General features: G+C 39.0%; 1 protein-coding gene and 1 pseudogene across 1 annotated transcript in view; one reads left to right on the top strand and one right to left on the bottom strand.

Moving 5' to 3' along the window:
* NRCAM (neuronal cell adhesion molecule) overlaps positions 1-17,154 on the top strand; it is a 320,485-nt gene that overhangs the window by 197,546 nt on the left and 105,785 nt on the right. Inside the window, exon 4 of the mRNA XM_087821087.1 lies at positions 12,550-12,648. The gene's annotated coding sequence lies outside the window, so the exon portion shown is untranslated. The remainder of the gene's footprint in view (positions 1-12,549; positions 12,649-17,154) is intronic.
* Positions 2,007-4,719, bottom strand: LOC107526630 (rap1 GTPase-GDP dissociation stimulator 1 pseudogene; annotated as a pseudogene).

Genomic DNA, 17,154 nt, shown 5'->3' on the forward strand with positions numbered 1-17,154 from the left:
AGATCCAGAGACATAGAATCACGGAACAGACTGAGGAGTCTCAGAGGGAAGGCAGGGGTGGTGAATGGGTGATGAGAGATTAACCTAAGAACTTATATGCATTTATGCATAACCCATGGACACAGACAATAGTGTAGTGAAGGCTGGGGGAGGGGGTGCAGGGTGGACAGGATCAATGGGGGAAAATAGGGGACATTTGTAGTATTTTCAACAATAAAGATAATTTTTTTTTTTTTTTAAAAAGGTAGATGGCATATAGGTTCCAGTTTGAATTCCAAGCACATGAAAGTAGTTTAAACACTGTACTATTGTTGTATGAGAAGTGAATACATGATAGAGTAGAATTCAGGGACAAGAAATGTTTAAGAAAAGTGATAGAATTTTGGGAATGAGTGATATATAGGATGAGTGGAGGAAGAGACGTCTAAGGAGGGGCTGGGAAAGAATATCAGAGAGGTAGAAATAAAAGACATTGTGGATCCTGAGGAAAAGGAGTGCAAGAAGGAGGGCAGCAAGTGGACAACGGTGCCACACACTGCATAAACACCTCGTAAGACCACAATAGAAACTGTCATTCATGTCCCAAGACCTCAAACTTAGACATGCAGTATTCTCCCAGAAGTGCTTCAACCTCCTCTTCTGGATGTATATCACCTTTTACTTCATTTCACTTCTGCCAAATTGAACTATTCTGTTTCCTGGGTGTATTCCTCAATTAACATCACCTTTTTTTTTTTAATCCTCACCTGAGGATATGTTCCTTGATTTAGAAAGAGAGACATTGATGTAAGAGAGAAACATCATCAGTTGCCTACCGTATGTGCCCCAACTGGGGATTGAACCCACAAACTAAGGATGTGCCCTGACTGGGAATTGAACCCACAACTTTTTGTGTACGGGACAGTGCTCCAACCAACTGAGCCACCTGGCCAGGGCTTTCCTGCTCTTTTTATTTTATGGATGGAATGATTCAAAGTCCACATCAAATACCATCACCTTCAATTTTGATTGATCTGGGGTTGACTTCTCCTTTTTTTCAGCAATCATAGTACTTTATTGTATCTGTGTCACTAGTCACCTTCTACCTAATGTTATAATTACTCATGAAATGACCCTCTTCCTGCTCAATTGTAAAGCACACAAATCATATTTGCAGAATACTTTAGGATTCAACTACTAGGTCCTACTAAAAACTTGTGATCATCATCTGCTGATGATTTAAAGGATCCTAAAACCAACCCTCCCACCACCAAAATTTAGCTCTTATCAGAAATTTAAGTATTTGTGATATGAGATCAGTAAAGCTGACTTTCTTACAATACTCTTACATTGTTTGCTCATTTTCATAGAGAATTTTAAATTTGATAGAAAAGGCTATTATGCTTAGGGCATATGAAACAGAGAAGCACTTGAAAACACTGGTTCTCACACACTTGGCATCACCTAAGGAATTTTTTTGTTTTTGTTTTCTAAAGAGTGAGAGCATTGGATTTTATTTAATTCTAGATACCATGAGTTTGACATTAGTAGGTAAGACTAATGAATGAACAGCCATACAGTTTTTTGGTCACTGTGCTTATCAAGCACCATGAGCTATTTTTACTATTCAGTATCATCTTTAATAAACTAGACAGGTCCTGCTGCATTCTTGTTTGATTCTAATTTACCAGTGCATTATTATGCAGTTTACCAAGTGTGAGGAGCAAGTCATTACGTAGTACCAAGTTTATGTCACCGTAGGACCACAGCACGCACCCTCTGCTTCATACAGCTCAAGCATCAGGAATGCAAGTGAACAGTTATGGGTGGAAACTTGTTTTTGACAAACTCATGTTCACACTACGGGTTTAGAAATCTCATTGAGCGGGTACCTACAGAGTTCTTCAATTGGTATTGAAACATTACACGCATGCAGAGCGATATGGAAGAGAATGAAGCAGAAGAGGCAGTTGGATGGAGGAAAAGGGGAGACGAGACGGAATGATGCCATGTATGAGAGGAGCTTCTCAGCTGTCCACAGGAAGCCTCCGCTCGGTGAGAGAGGCCTGCTGGGCAACATTTTTGTCCTCATGACTGAGAAGTTTGGATACAACAGCTAAAAGGCCAAATCCTGTACTTCCTTGTGTAGAGATTCAGATCCCTTGAGAGCACAGATTAAGACCATGGAATTAAATTTTATTTCAGGAGCACTTCTGTCATCTGCTAGCAGTTTGTGTAAAATCTGTACAAGTTTAGCGCTTTCTGAATCTTTCTCAGCAGTGCCCAATTCTAAAGCTACTATTAGTGTCGAAGCAACAAGGGCTTCATTCTGCATTATTACATGTTCACTATTTCCCATGGTAACTAAATGCTTGATGCCACCACTCTGTACAATGGGTTTAATTACACCTTTTGATTTACTGTGTCGCATAAGGGCAGAGTAGTCTGTTTGATCCCCCATCACACCATTCTACCAAATGCTCCCCTGATTTAACCTTCTTTCCCAGTTACTCAGCAGCTTCTGCTTGTGCATCTATTAACATTCTTAATATCCTCAGAAATTTGAATCGAACTGGGAGCATTTTAGATTTAAAGAATTTCAAAACTGCCTCCATGGCCCCAGCTGATAACATCTTTGCTTTATTTACAACTGAAATGGCTGGGTTTCTTAGGGCCCTTGGCGCTGCATGCCATACTGTTACATTTCCTCTTCTACACGTCTGTCCAGTAAATCCGTAAGTTTTTCTACAATTTCATTGTCTACCATACGGATACAATTTCCATCATTTCTGGCAAAATTCGCAAATGCCAACACTCCAGCAATCTGTAGCTGGTAGTTATTTGATGAAATCCAGAACAGCACCCTTTGAAACACATTACCTTTTCCTCCAAATAACTTCTGCATGGATCCATCTCCAAGAAGTAATAAAACCATAGATCTGAAGTGGTTTTGAGCTCAGCAGTATCTTCCTGTCACTATCCACTTTCTGTTGAACATTCTATCAAGCCTTCTTTAACCTGCTATAGTTTAATAGCGTAATTTTCTGACAATGAGCAAGAACCTCAAAAATCGTTTCCCTCTTATCATGTTCTACTTGATTCTTGAAGAGTTTTACCAGCTCTTTAGCAATGTTTTTACTGGTAAACTGTTCTTTACTGGACTCAAGTTCTGCTAGATTGCTCAATGCACGAGACACATTTCTGTAAGAGCGGCATTTTGGCAACAGATGCCCAGTAATTTCACTAAGGTGAAATTATCAGCATCCATATTGATAAGCTGAGCTTGAAGGGAATTGTCCTCATTGCTAGAGTTCCTCAGCATGCCACAAAAGACAGTCAAGAGCTTCTCATTGGTGAGATCTTTCCTACTGCACAGTGACCTTAAATGGTCAATTACAATCTACAGCACCTGCTTGGTCAACTGCGCTTCTGCCCTCATGGCTATCATATCTTTCCTAGAGCCCTACTCGTTTGAAGCAGCACTTTCTGGTCTTTGCTATTTAGTAGCTGCACCAGTGATGAAATCAATCCAGCATCCACACATGGAATTAGCATAAATTCATTTTTGGGTACTTCCGTATGATGTTAGCGACTTTGGCTGTGTAGGAAGACTGTGGAATCAACAGACTTGCAAGCGGTTGAAACATTCCACTTCTTTGGATTTTTTCCCTTGTTTCCATATTATTTTGAGCCAGGGCTTGAAGCAGATAGTCCAAGCATCCTTCTAAACTACGCTCAGTTCTGTCAACAGCTTCTTCAAGGTATCGCTGGGATTATCCGTGTTCCTCCCGACGGTGAGGAGCCAGCAGGGAGAGGCCAAGGCCGGGGTGCAGGCCCCCGGCTCTGCGTCCTTCCTCTGCCTCCGTCTCCCCCGCCCGCCCGGGAGGGGCCGGGGCCGGGCCAGGGGCTGCCCAGGCGCTGGGGCGGCCTGAGGAGCGGGGCGCCCCCGCCACGCGGGGCTGGAGCGCCGCGCCCCCCCACCCACCTGGGGAGCTTTCAAACACGGACACTGAAGCCCAGGTTCCACCCCAGGGCTTCTGGCTGACTTGGTAAGGAGTGTGGCCCGGCGTTGGGAGTCTTGACATCATCTCAGGCGGCTCTTCTGAGCAGTGGAGTTTGAGAAGCAGCTTTTCAAGCTGATTTGCGTTTGAAGTGCACATCTTTTGCTGTTGATGACTTATTGTTCCTACATTGAAAGCTGCGTGTAGTTTTAAAGCAGAAATGTGTTTCTAGCTGTAATATATTCTCTTCCTCCCCCTTTCCCCGTCTCTCCGCTGCTCGCAGCCCATGAGAGAGCGGTCCCCAAAGCCTGAGGACAGAGGTTTTCCTCTCTGACAGGCGAAAAATGTCCATCTCTTCTGCAAACGTGTTGCTGTGGCCACATGCCAACAAACAGCAAAACCTTGATATATAAAAATATTTTATACTGAAATTTTGAGGTACATTAATGTCATTAATGCTTCTAAGGTCCCATATTAGCTTTGTTCTTAATAAGTTTCTGTGAAACAGAAATTCCTAATAAAAATATGTTGGTGGATGCTCTCCAAGTTTTATATATCTCTGGTAATCATGTTTCAAGAAAAAAGTGTATATAAAGGTCTCTTTTTATGAAAGAGAACGAGAGAGAAGCACTCAGGTATCAATCAGTTCATTCCAGACATTAGTTAAGTACTGCTTGTGTTTCATAGGAGAAATGATTTCCTGCTTACTTTCTCTGTTAAAAATCGTAACTTTTGTCATTTCGTTAGAAACGGTATAGTAATATCTCGTATTCTTTATGATAGACCTTGTTATACTACTAAGTTTGTATATATATCCACTCTTTATAAAGAGATAGCTTTATTTAAAAATACTAAGTAAATTATTATACATGGCTGCTGGAATTCATTTTTTGTTAAGATATTTTACATTTTATGATAGTTATGTCAAAGAAGCAGAACTGCAATGACTTAGTCACTTTTCCCAAAGCTGCCCCCACACTCCTGCTCTGTGGGGCCAATTCTCCTACTCCTGGAAGAAATCTACAGATTTATCCATTCATTTGTGTTTAATGAAAAGTATTCCAGACACTTGAACCCCTGAAACACTCTCAGTTCTGTCATTATTATGTCCAATATAGTTTACTCATCAAAACTGCCAAGTTTATTCAAAGCCAAAGCTTTGCCCCTTCCCCAGCTCCAGCCTGCTAGTGTGGGTAGAGCAGCCACCAAGCTGCCAATCATTTCACACTGATCTCTCCTGAGTTCTTGAGAGACAGCCCCTTCCCACCTCACAACTGCCACTTGGGCTCTTTTACCTGCATTTTCTGATGGGTGGATTATAACCCTTCTTTCAGCCTCTGGGCATCCAGCTGGATACCTCCAGCATTCTTTCAAATCCTTGCCAAGATTTAATTCAAATACTTCCTGCCTCACAAAACCTTTTGGATTCATAATCCCAAGATAACTTGCCTTTCTCAGAACTCTCACAGAATGTTGTGCTATTTCTAAACCATTTCCCCTGCATTACAGTTATTTATGATACGGCCTCATGTCTCATCTCCCCTACTATATTCGAAGCTCCTTGAGAACTTTCATTACTCACTTTTTATTGTCCACAGTGTACAGGATACAAACATAAAATACTAAAATAAAAATAAAGACATTTATAAAATATATAGTTAGGTTATTATCATATAAAGTTAATATATATATAAACAAGTGTGTAATTGAACACCTGGGGAAATTGCTCTAGTTCTTGATTTTGTTCATTTCATCAGGTAAAGGGAGTAAAGCAGATTTATGTTTTTATAGTTTTTTCACATATTTTAAAATGGAAACATGTGCAATCATTTAGAGCAATTTATCTAAAATATTTTAAATTGTTCCATGAAGTAATTATCATAGTTATTGTGTTACACCAAAGAGCAGACAGCAAATTACTTATTTCCTTAGCAAGGAACCCATTTCTAAAGACTATTGGATTTTAGAAGGACAGGTTTTTCATCGTTTAATTTTTAAGTGTTATTTGATGCCTCCATTTTAAGAGCTTTTAGTGTAATAGGCCCATTGCTTCCCTGTCTACCTTCCCTGTCTTTCTGAGGAAGATAATTTATAATTTTATTTTTTTTGACCTTGTGTTAGTGAACGGACTAAAATAGCTTATTAAATAGTTTAAGAAATCATATTAAGGTGGCATTTGTGTCTTTACAACAGCTGCTAGTTGTATTGCCAGATCTTTTATTTCATTATGTAAAATACAATGACATTGCTATTTCCATCAATCCAGTTAAGAAAAAGGACAGGTCTCAAACTATTTTCAGTAGCACCCAAGAGTCTACATGCAAGAGTTCTAGATTAACCTTATAATTTTTGAGAAAGTTCGTTGAAAATATGATGTTGAGATTCAGATTTGTGTGCATTTGCTATTGTTCAGTGGGAGGACTCTATTCCAACTCGTACATGTATTCTGTGATTTCAGTAGTTCTTTTTTAAAGGTAGTTGCATCACAGCTGACTGGGATTGACTGACAGCATGCTAGATATTCCAGGGTAGCTCTTGGGCATCCCACTGATTCTCCTTGACAAAAAAAGAGGCTTTTATATCACATACTAAATATCTCATTTGTTCCTCACATTTGAAGCTCTGGCCTCTTCCTGCCTTTTTCAGATTGACCTTCATTCTGATGAAAGGAACCAGAATTGCTGGAGCTTCAATGTTTAATAGCCAATAAAAAGAATAACTTTATTTTGAACTACCAAAGGAAAGATGATGCTGAATCCACTGAAGTTGAGAGGAAGTCAACCCTTACCCCAGAGGGCTCCACTGTTGTCTTTTCATCATGATCTTTTAAAATTATATTTACTTTTAAGTTGTTTGGATATAGAAATTGCCTGGAGAGACCTAAGACTTTTGGTTTTCACAGTAAATCTTGGCACTGTAAAGCTGAAGCTGAGTATACAGCTGAAAATGCAAAATGCCAGTTTTCCTTCTGCCCTGGTGCTCAGATTACTTCCTCTTTAAAACACTCTCCTCTCATAGTTATCTTGCTGCAAAATTGCAAATAAAACCTATCTCCTTTAGGAAGCATTAAAATGTTGGTACAAAAATCTCTCTATGGGGGAGGACATAAGTCTCCCCCACCCCCAAATTCCCAGACAGAAAAATATAACATTTTTATATATTTACATATATATGCAATATATTTTTATTACTTTGAGAACATCAATGTTTAAAAGCATGTGAAACAAACTATAGCAATTATGAAACATAGCCAGGGTTCTATTTTATTTGTGAGTGGAAATTTTTAATATTTTTCATGAAGATAGGAAATAAAAAACAAAGAAAATAAAATTGGTAAAAACTGAAAATCCTACCACTATCACAGATGGTCACTCAAGTAATCAGTGTCTGTCCAACATTTTTAGTCCTGCTACACTTAGCAGGGCCAGGAAGCTCACCCGGATAGCACAAATCACTGATCTCTACCTTATATTCTTTCCCTGTGGCCTGGTATAAAAGAAGGCAGACAGGCATTATAAGCAGGCAGCCCTCTTTCCGTACCTCTCTGCCTCTTACTCGCTGTATGGCCTTGGCAGGGTACCACTTCCTGAGCCTTGGTTTCTTCGTCTGTAAAATGAGAGTGCAAGCTTATGATTTTGTTTCTGGAATCTTGGGATGAGTTTTAGAATTTAGAATTTCCTTAAAGTTATTATTTTAGAAAGATAACACAGTGTAAATACAAATGTTATATAACAGCCCCAGCAGGATCTGAAGCAGGCAGCGTCATGTAATCAAACACATTAGTAAATCTGCAATAAAATTTACAGATAGTCACACTTAGTGGGATAAAGTGTATACATGGGTCAAAGTTGTCGCCAGAATTTGCATTTTTCAGAATTTTTGGATAAGTGAACCTACACTAGTACCTTCCTTGAGGATGTACGTATTTGTTCAGCAAATAGCAGTTGCTCTACCTGCTATGGTAGCTGTTGTTTTTATTAGAATTAATGGCAGCTGATGTGGATTTCATCTCTTACAGATATTGGAATGTGAATAAAAGAATTCTCACTGTATACCTCTCATTCCCATTGAGTTTCATAAAAGGCCATTATAATTCTTTTAAAAATGGTGGTGAACTTCACTCTTAAAGAAAATATTCACATGAGGGCTTAAATGCCTTCTTCAGTAATTTTAGATCTAGATATGTTACTCTGCTCTGACATGATTGATAAGATCAGAATTATAGATTTAGGACAGGAAATGAGATTTCCATTACATACAGTTAAAATTAGCACCAGCACATTTTTAGCTTTTTCTTTTTTGCCATAATTCTTACTTGAGGGAATAAAATCAATCACTTTACTAGTTCAGCTAGTGTCTGAACATTTTAGAGACTTATGTTTGTTTATCCATATAACTTACTAGCTTATGCTTGATGTGACCTTAGACCAGCAGTTTTCAACTCACTCGTGTGCCAGGATTAGTATGAGGTGTCTCATAAGAAGTTTTACCAATAATAAAGTGCCAGACTTTATAAATAATTTAATTAAAAATAAATGAGTTGTTACTTCAGGTTAACCTTTGTTAATGTCCTTCTCACTTACTTAGATTCTAATATACTTTCTTAAATGGAAGAGAGAAGGGAGGGCATTGTGTAGGAGTGTATCTTGATTTCTTGATTGAATGTTATCCAACGTGTCCTGGCAGGAGAATTTTTTTTTTCTTTTGAGAACCTTTTTTCTAGCATATTTGCCTATTAATCAAAGTATGTAGATTTTAATCTTTCCTTTTATAATCCTCACCCAAGGACATGTTTTTATTGATTTGAGAGAGAGAGAAAGGGAGAGAAAGAGATCAGGAGAGAGAAACATTGATCAGTTGCCTCCCATACATGCCCAGCCAGGGATTGAACCATAAACCTGGGCATGTGCCCGATCCGGAGTCAAACCAACTACCCCTCGGTAGACAGGGGGATGCTCCAACCAACTGAGCCATACTTGCCAAGGCTATTTTAATCTTAAGTATGTGTTTTATGTTACATTTGGAAAGATTCATTTTAAAAAATTCTTACTGGCAACTGCTTGATTTTTTTTATTATGGTAAAATATACATAACATGAAACTTACCGTTTTAACCATTATTTCTAAGCGTACAATTTTGTGGCGTTAAGTGCATTCACATTGTTGTGCACCCGTCATCACCATCCATCTCCAGAACTTCTTATCTTCCCCAACTGAGACGCTCTACCCATTAAACTTCTAACTCCCCATTCCTCCCTCCCTCTAGCCCCTGCCAGCCACCGTTTGACTTTCTGTCTCTGAGAATTTGACTAGTCTAGGTACCTCAGATAAGTGGAATCGTACCGCGTTTGTCCTTTTATGACTTGCTTATTTCACTTAGCATAATGTCTTCAAGATGCATCCATGCTGTAGCATCATCTGTCAGTATGTCCTTCCTTTTTAAGGCTGAATGACTCATTGTATGTCTGTAGACCCATTTTGTTTATCCATTCACTCATTGATGGGCACTTGCACTGCTTCTCCCTTTTGACTGTTGTGGATAGTTCTGCTGTGAGCATGGGTGCAGACATGCTTGAGCTTGAATTAGTACAGTTATTATTTGTGTGTTCAATGCTGCTCATATTATCATAAAAATAAGTCTATTAATATGCTAATTTGGACATTTAAAGACTCAATAGCAGAAATTCAGCATAAATAGCAGTTTTAAATTTAAGATTTAACTATGCAACCCTGATTGCATTTCACCTGTTGCCTGCTTGTAAATTGTTAAGTGGCCAGTCTCTATATGAAGAGAGCCTTGAAAAGGGGATGCTTGGTCTTTTCTGGCTAAAACTGTGCCAGAGCATCACCAAATAGTTTTCTTACGGAAGACTCTGAAGGCCAGGTCTGACCTCAGAATTCAAGATGTACTGGAAAGGGAAGTGGTTGGTTTTCCTATTGAATTATTATTGAGTCTCAAACTATTGATCTTACCTTGCTGCCTTTTCCCATTTGACAGTTCCTCGAGTAACCAGCCAAATAACCTCTTTACAAAATAGGAATAATGATGATTTATGAAATAGGGAAAACTATTATTTTCCAAACTCATTATAGGTTGTGAAGATAAGGAAAGCTTTTTTTTTTTTAAATCTTCACCCAGGTATATTTTTTCCATTGCTTTTCAGAAGAGTGAAAGGGGGGGGGGCGGGGAGAGAGAGAAAAAAACATCGATGTGAGAGAGACACATCGATTGGTTGCCTCCTGCACTCGCACTCGCCCCTACAGGGGACGGGGGTCGAGCCTGCAACCAAGGTACGTGCCCTTGACCATAATCAAACTGAGACCCTTTAGCCCGCGAGCCGACACTCTAACCGCTGAGCCAAACTGGCCTTGGCAGGAAAGGGTTTTTTTTGATGAAACATTTTGAGTTCTAAGAAACAGAGTAAAAAAACCAATGCCCTTTTCAGATGTAAAATCAGATAATGCAGAGTATGGTTGTTATGTCAGGAAACCTTGTGAAGATTTCTAGCACATTCAAAACATTCCATATGGTTACAATTTTTTTTTATTTCTTCCTACTCTTACAGGTGCTATGGTGATAAAGACTAGATCTTGTAGCAATAGGATGATATAGCATCTGGATCATATTTTTGATTTTAATAAAAATCCTAATTTGCTTTCAACCCAATTTATCTTATTTTCACCTCAATTTATTTTATGACTTGGGTATATAGGCCTTTGATTATTTACCTGGGTGTATTATTACTCATTACAGTTTTGCTTAGCTTTGTATTCATTATCTTTTCCTCCTATCAGCTATGTAATTGTGTCGTGTTTGAGTGTGTAACCTACAAGAGGCTCATCCCTTCCGTCTTGTGACATCCAGACAATTTCCCCATCAAGCACTCCTGTCTCCCAGTCAGATCCTTTTTTCAGCTTGTCTGGGATAAAACAGTGGCCCAGAATAGACCCCTGCTCTCACAGAGTTTACCATATTCTAAAAAGCAGAGGAACACTAGCCAAGTAAGCACACTATGTTTGTACAATTGCAAACTGAAATCAGAGCTATGAAGAAAAGAGAGATGTTTTTAAAAGAAGTTGACCATAGTAGTTACAAACATGAACTTTAAAGCAGTGCCATGAGGAGCCAGATTGGAGGCTGAGGCAAAAGGGGAAATCAGCAATATTGATCTTATCTTTTTTTCAACTCTTGATATTTGATCAAATGGGTGATTTGCATTAACTTGTTTTCTCAAATACTGCATTAAGATATTATTTATCTTTATTATTTTTTGGTGCCCCCTTAAATTTTGCATCTAAGGCTGGTGCTTCACTCACCTCATCCTAGCCCCAGTCCTGCTCCAAATTCAAACCACCTGACTTCAAGTCCTGGTTTTGCCACTCACTAGCTGTGTGACATTGGTCAAGTTGCTTATACAGTGGACCTCAGTTTCCTCATCTGTAAAGTGGAGATAATAATAGTACTACTTCAAAAAGTTGTTAGGAGTATTAAATTAATATTATAAAGCATAGAGAAGTGCCTGGCACAAAGTGCTACATGTACTTAAGATGTGTAATAAAAAAAGACGCCTCTGGACAGTTTCAAGTACAGAATGAGTCAATATGAGCTGGATCCCATATGTCTGAATTCACCAAGCTGCCATCAGTGGGTTTCTAACTCCCAGCATTTCTGCTAAATTTACACAGACACTCAGGAAGTTTTATTGCTAATGTGGTTGTATATTTTAAAAGTGAAGGACTTGCTCATTGCATTTTCTTTTTTCCACCTCTCGTTTTTTTATTCTTAAGTACTAGGGAGATGGTGGGAAATTGAGTCCACCATCACCCTCAGGCAATGGCACCTTTTAGGCACTTTCAGAAACATGGGTTTGTGTTTTTCTCACACTGAGGTGATGCCAGCCTCTGCTGACTGCAGCGTTGTTTATGAGATAAGCACTCCCTTTAGATTCTTACCCTCACTTACTAACGAGTTTCTTATGTAGCCCTTTCAGAGCACTGCACACGTGTGAACATGCCAGTTCATCGTCAGGATTCCCACTTGTAAAATCCACTGCTTCTTTTCCTCTCTGGGGAAACTATAACTTTCTGTTAGCATTTATTTCTAGTGCCATTTTATATTTCACAGTCTAACACACTTCTCTTTTATTCATGTAATAGCACTCTTTTTGAAGACAATATAGTTCCCTTATTTTTTGTGACAAAGGTATTGTGTTTATACTTTAATAGTATAAAGATAGACAGGAAAAAAATCCTAATTTAAAAATTTAAGAAATTCATTGTAAATTAATTATACTTATTGAAAATATTCATGTGAAAATAGCTAAATACAAGTTTCAATTTAAAAAACAAACTGATATGCACTAATTTATTTCATAAAACTGGGCAACTGTATGAGATAAGCAGTAATTTAATTATTTGTACAGAAGTCTGTTTAACGGGTAATATTTCTGCTAAAGTAGATTCTATGTATAAACATAATAAGCGCCCTCAGGAAAATAATGTTATAACATGGAGGAAATGAGCTTTATCTTTGAGTAAATAAATGGATTCCTTCCCTTTTTACCCTCAAGCTTTGAACTAACAATTTGCTGAAAGAGGACCACTGGATTGGAATTCGCATTCTCCTTTGAGAGGTTCTCTTTAGATTCTGTCTGAGATTATATGTACATGTAAGTATCTTTCTATCTCTTATAAAGAACCCAGAAAAACTAAACTTTAAATACAGTGTTTCAGTTCAATTAAGAAATGAAAATGTTTTCCTTTAAGAGGATGTATGGGTCACATGAACTAAAACTTGGTTAAATTTAGAACATTTGTAGTGAAACCCTAAATAACTTTTTTTTTTAATATCTTTATTGATTTCAGAGAAAGGAAGGGAAAGAGAGAGAGAGAGAGAAACATCAATGATGAGAGAGTCATTGATCGGCTGCCTCCTGCATGCCCCCAACTGGGGATCGAGTCCACAACCCAGGCATGTGCCCTGACCAGGAATTGAACCATAATCTTCTGGATCCTAGGTTGATGCTCAACTGCTGAGCCACGCCCAGCCAGGCCTAGATAACTTTTTAAAGTTATTAAAATGTCTTTCTATGAATAAATGTGGCCAAAAACCATTATTTACATTTACATTTTCTTTGGAGGTCATGGGAGTCTTAGGACCCAAAGCCAAAAGCCTTGACTGAAAGTATGAGGTTGCGTGTTGAAAGAGTATTGCTATATTGCATAGCCACACAGTGTGCCTTTCTGCCACAGCAAAGAGCAGCAGAATTAAATGATTGCTGGGAGAAAATTCTCCATAGGTCCCTTGCACATCTTGCAAGCAGAAGCACTGGTTGCCTTTTGTTGTAAACTTTCTTTTTGATGTTTGTATAGAGAACAGCCTCAGAAGGCAGAGAAAGTGCTTCCCTTTAGAGCAAAGGGAAGGCATGCTCACCGTGCATTATAAAACATTCAGGTTCCTTAAGCTCCCCGTTCCTCTGTGTAATTCATTTCGCTGCGTGAACAAGTGTCACCTGGTCCTCTTCATATCACTCTGTAGGAATTGGAACCTTGGGAATCAGGGCAAGAAAATGTTGATATTCTAGATACTCTGGCTATTGCTATTGCTATTGCTGTATGCCATAAAGTCTTTGTCTTTGGCCCAGGAGTCTTGTGTCCTCTACTGGTATCTATAAAACCATAGCAAACTAATTTGTTAGCTTCTTAATTAGGCAAAATCTCAAATCCTTTACATGTATTGACAGGAATTATCATTAAAATAGACGGATAAAGATGATAGCCTTTTGTTTCTCTAGGCATGATCCCAAGTAGTTGGTGGTGGGTTTACAGATAACATGGCCTGAAGTGTAATATATAGATAGAGCACTGCATAAGGTGGCAGGGCATCCAATTCTAAATATATAAGGTGGTATGAATCGCAGAGAATAACTGGCATTTCTCAAAAAGTGTAGGCGATTGTCTTCTCATGAAGACTTTGTATACCCAGGGACAAAAGGATGCTAGATCTGATTTGGACTTTATCTCTCTTGGCTCAGATTCTCATAAAAAACATTATCTAAATTTACCTAGAGAACATGCCATGTGCAATGACTGTTTACTCTTGGAGACAGCAGGCAACCATAAGCCTCGTCCTATAATAACAGCTCATTTTTGCCATCGTGCCCAGACTTCACCATGCCAGAGCCTACACTGCTATGAGTTATATGACAGCAGCATTTCTTCATAACTGCCTTCCTCGTATGGACACACCTCTAAGAAGTGGTTCTGCTAGACTAGATGGAAATGTCCTGCACTTCACCCAAAGTGGTTGAGGCCATGCCATCCTGACTAGGGGAACCAGCATGTAGCCTTTCTGTTACCTGCTAACTCACCTGAAAGAATGCTAAGAGATTTTTACGTGCCATTTCAGGTGCAGGCCCAAACTGTCAATTTCTTTGTGTTTTGGCATATAAAATGATGGAAGAGATAAAAGGACTTCACCTAAGAGTGACAATAAAAAATTATAAAGGAGCCCCAGCCAGTGTAGTTTAGTGGTTATAGTGTCATCCTGTGCACCAAAGGGTTGCAGGTTCAATTACTGGTCAGGGCACATACCCAAGTTTCAGGTTCAATTCCCAGTCTAGGTGCATGTGTGAGGCAACTGACCGATGTTTCTCTCTCACATCTATGTTTATCTTTCTCACTCTGTCTCTCCCTCTCCCTTCCTCTCTCTCTGGAATCAATGAAAAAACTGTCCTCGGGTGAGGATTAAAAAATTATAGAGGAGTCCTTATGATTTTGTTGTTCACAAGCTGCCAAAGACATTTTTTCTTTGTTAGTAATTGAGGTTGACCAACAAGTGGCTCTGGTGCTGTCACTTCGTCCCGTCTGTACCAATGGCAGCCGTGGCTGGTCCCTCCTGGCCTTCTCTCTGATAATGCCAGACTCCAGCCTCTGGCTTCTCCACTGAGCCCTCCATGAAGCCACTGACAATGGACTCATGATGGGCAGGGAGTCTAAACCTATTTGTCCCCTTTCTGTAAATGCTTATGATGATTCAATATACTTGAGAATCATAAAGCCCCACTGAAACAATGATGTGGGAAAAGAACACTGTGAAATGGCACTTCTCATACATAAGAGAAAATATTTAAACACAGATAAATGTTAAGAATTAAAAAATGAAAAATTTCAAGAAAAACAATAAAAACCAGATTAGATGTATGAGAGGAATATTACAAAGGATTTCAACAATTCAGAACTATCCAAAATGCTGAATATTATTCTAGCACTTTCACGATCACTGTTTTTCTTATTCACCAATTTCCTCTACAAACAGGTATACTTTCATTGGCTAAAATTCAATGGTGTATTTTAGTGTAAAAGATTGTAAATAAAAAAGGTATGATTTGAAGAGAATTGCTCTGATCAGGATACATGTGTGCCAGTTAATTGTTGAATCTTGTAGTTTTTTGTGAATCCTGCTAAGCATCTGTGAAAGTTTATATTAAGAAGCTTTATCTGTTCATTCTAATACCTAACTCAGAGAACTGCTGTGAAGATCAAATAAGGTAATGTGTGCAAATTTCTCAGCAGAGACAAACCCTGGCACATAGTAAATGCTCAATAAATGTTTAAGTGTTTTTATTGATTTCAGAGAGAGAGAGAGGGAGAGAGAGATAGAAACATCAATGATGAGAGAGAATCATCGATCAGCTGCCTCCTGCCTGCCCCCTACTGGGGATCGAGCCCCCAGCCCAGGATTGTGCCCTGACCAGGAATTGAATTGTGAACTCCAGGTTCATAGGTTGACGCTCAACCACTGAGCAACACTGGCCAGGCAATAAATGTTTAAAACATGAGCATCTTAGACCTTAGGAGTTTCTAGAAGGAAGCCAAATTCTGATGTGTAATTTGGAAAGTATAATACAGAAGTCAGATGTGAATATGTTTCCTAGACGGTGATGGGGAAATAAAAGGAGGACTCTGCCTACTTGTGATATTGGGACAGGTCTCAACATAGATGTGCTGTGAAACCATCTTTGTCTCACAGAGGGACATTGGGACCCATCTAAAAGGTGACCTACCATTACCACTGACTTAAGGGTGAGGTCACTGGTGAGACCTTCCACCCAGGGCAGGGATATTCATTAACCTGTACCCCAGAGCTCCAGGGTTGACAGCAGGATCCAGAAGGACTGTGCAGAGCACTAGAGTTCTACAGATGATAAAGGAAGGGACAACTAGGAGTGTGTCCTGGGTATTGCCACACAGGTTAACTTTCTAAATGTAGTTGTGTCCCCTGAAGCCCTCTGTGAGCCTTAACTGCTTGCCACACATTCAGCTCTGAACATTTTTTCAGAAGGTGGGGCTGAAATGAACTGTCAGGTGTCAGAGGTTATACAGGTGCCACCATTGGCCCGGAAGTACCTAATGGAGCTTAAGGCTCAGGTATCTCAGTCCCTCTTAAGCAAACATATTGTCATTGTTCACTAGGATCTTGTAGGAGACCCTCATTGTGTATCTGCTATTGGGGGAAGAGGAGGTGTCAGAAACTTTGCTTTTTCATTATACCTTGCCTGGAGGTAAAGGACAATTTTTCTTCCCCCACCCCCCAATTCCATAGGATCCGTAACCTAGAAACTGAATGAGGGCTTGATCCAATTAATCCGACTGGAAACAGACTCTGATTTCTGATTAAAGAGAACAACTCAGGGAAGGAGAGCCATACCTGTCTGTTACAGGAACAATGGTCTTTAGTTTTTGTCCTAATTCCGGAGAAGATCATAAAAAAACAGTGGGTTGCCATTAGGAGGCTAATAAAGACAGTTGCTTTGAAATGATTTATGCCAGTTACAGTTAAATGCAGTGTTATTCATCATGGAGCATGAATATGTCTCTGAAATACTAGTTTGTTACAGTAGTTGAACCATTTTTGGAGTGATCGTTCAAGTAAAGGTAGAGGAATAATCTTAATTTTGGTGATATCTAATAACCTTAAGGTCCTTGTGATTTCCCCAAGAGTCTCAGGTGTGTGTTATTTTTTAAAATTAAACCAAAAAAACCCACACATGTAACTCAGTTGCAGAGAATATAAGCATAATTAAAAATGAAATAATGCAGCATTAAATATCTTCTTAGATAAATGAACAAAGAGCTTTACACAAGAAGTAGAAAAGAAGATGCTAATCCATGTT

This window comes from Miniopterus natalensis, chromosome 10 (genome assembly GCF_054644295.1).
Source record: "Miniopterus natalensis isolate mMinNat1 chromosome 10, mMinNat1.hap1, whole genome shotgun sequence".
NCBI lineage: Eukaryota > Metazoa > Chordata > Mammalia > Chiroptera > Miniopteridae > Miniopterus > Miniopterus natalensis.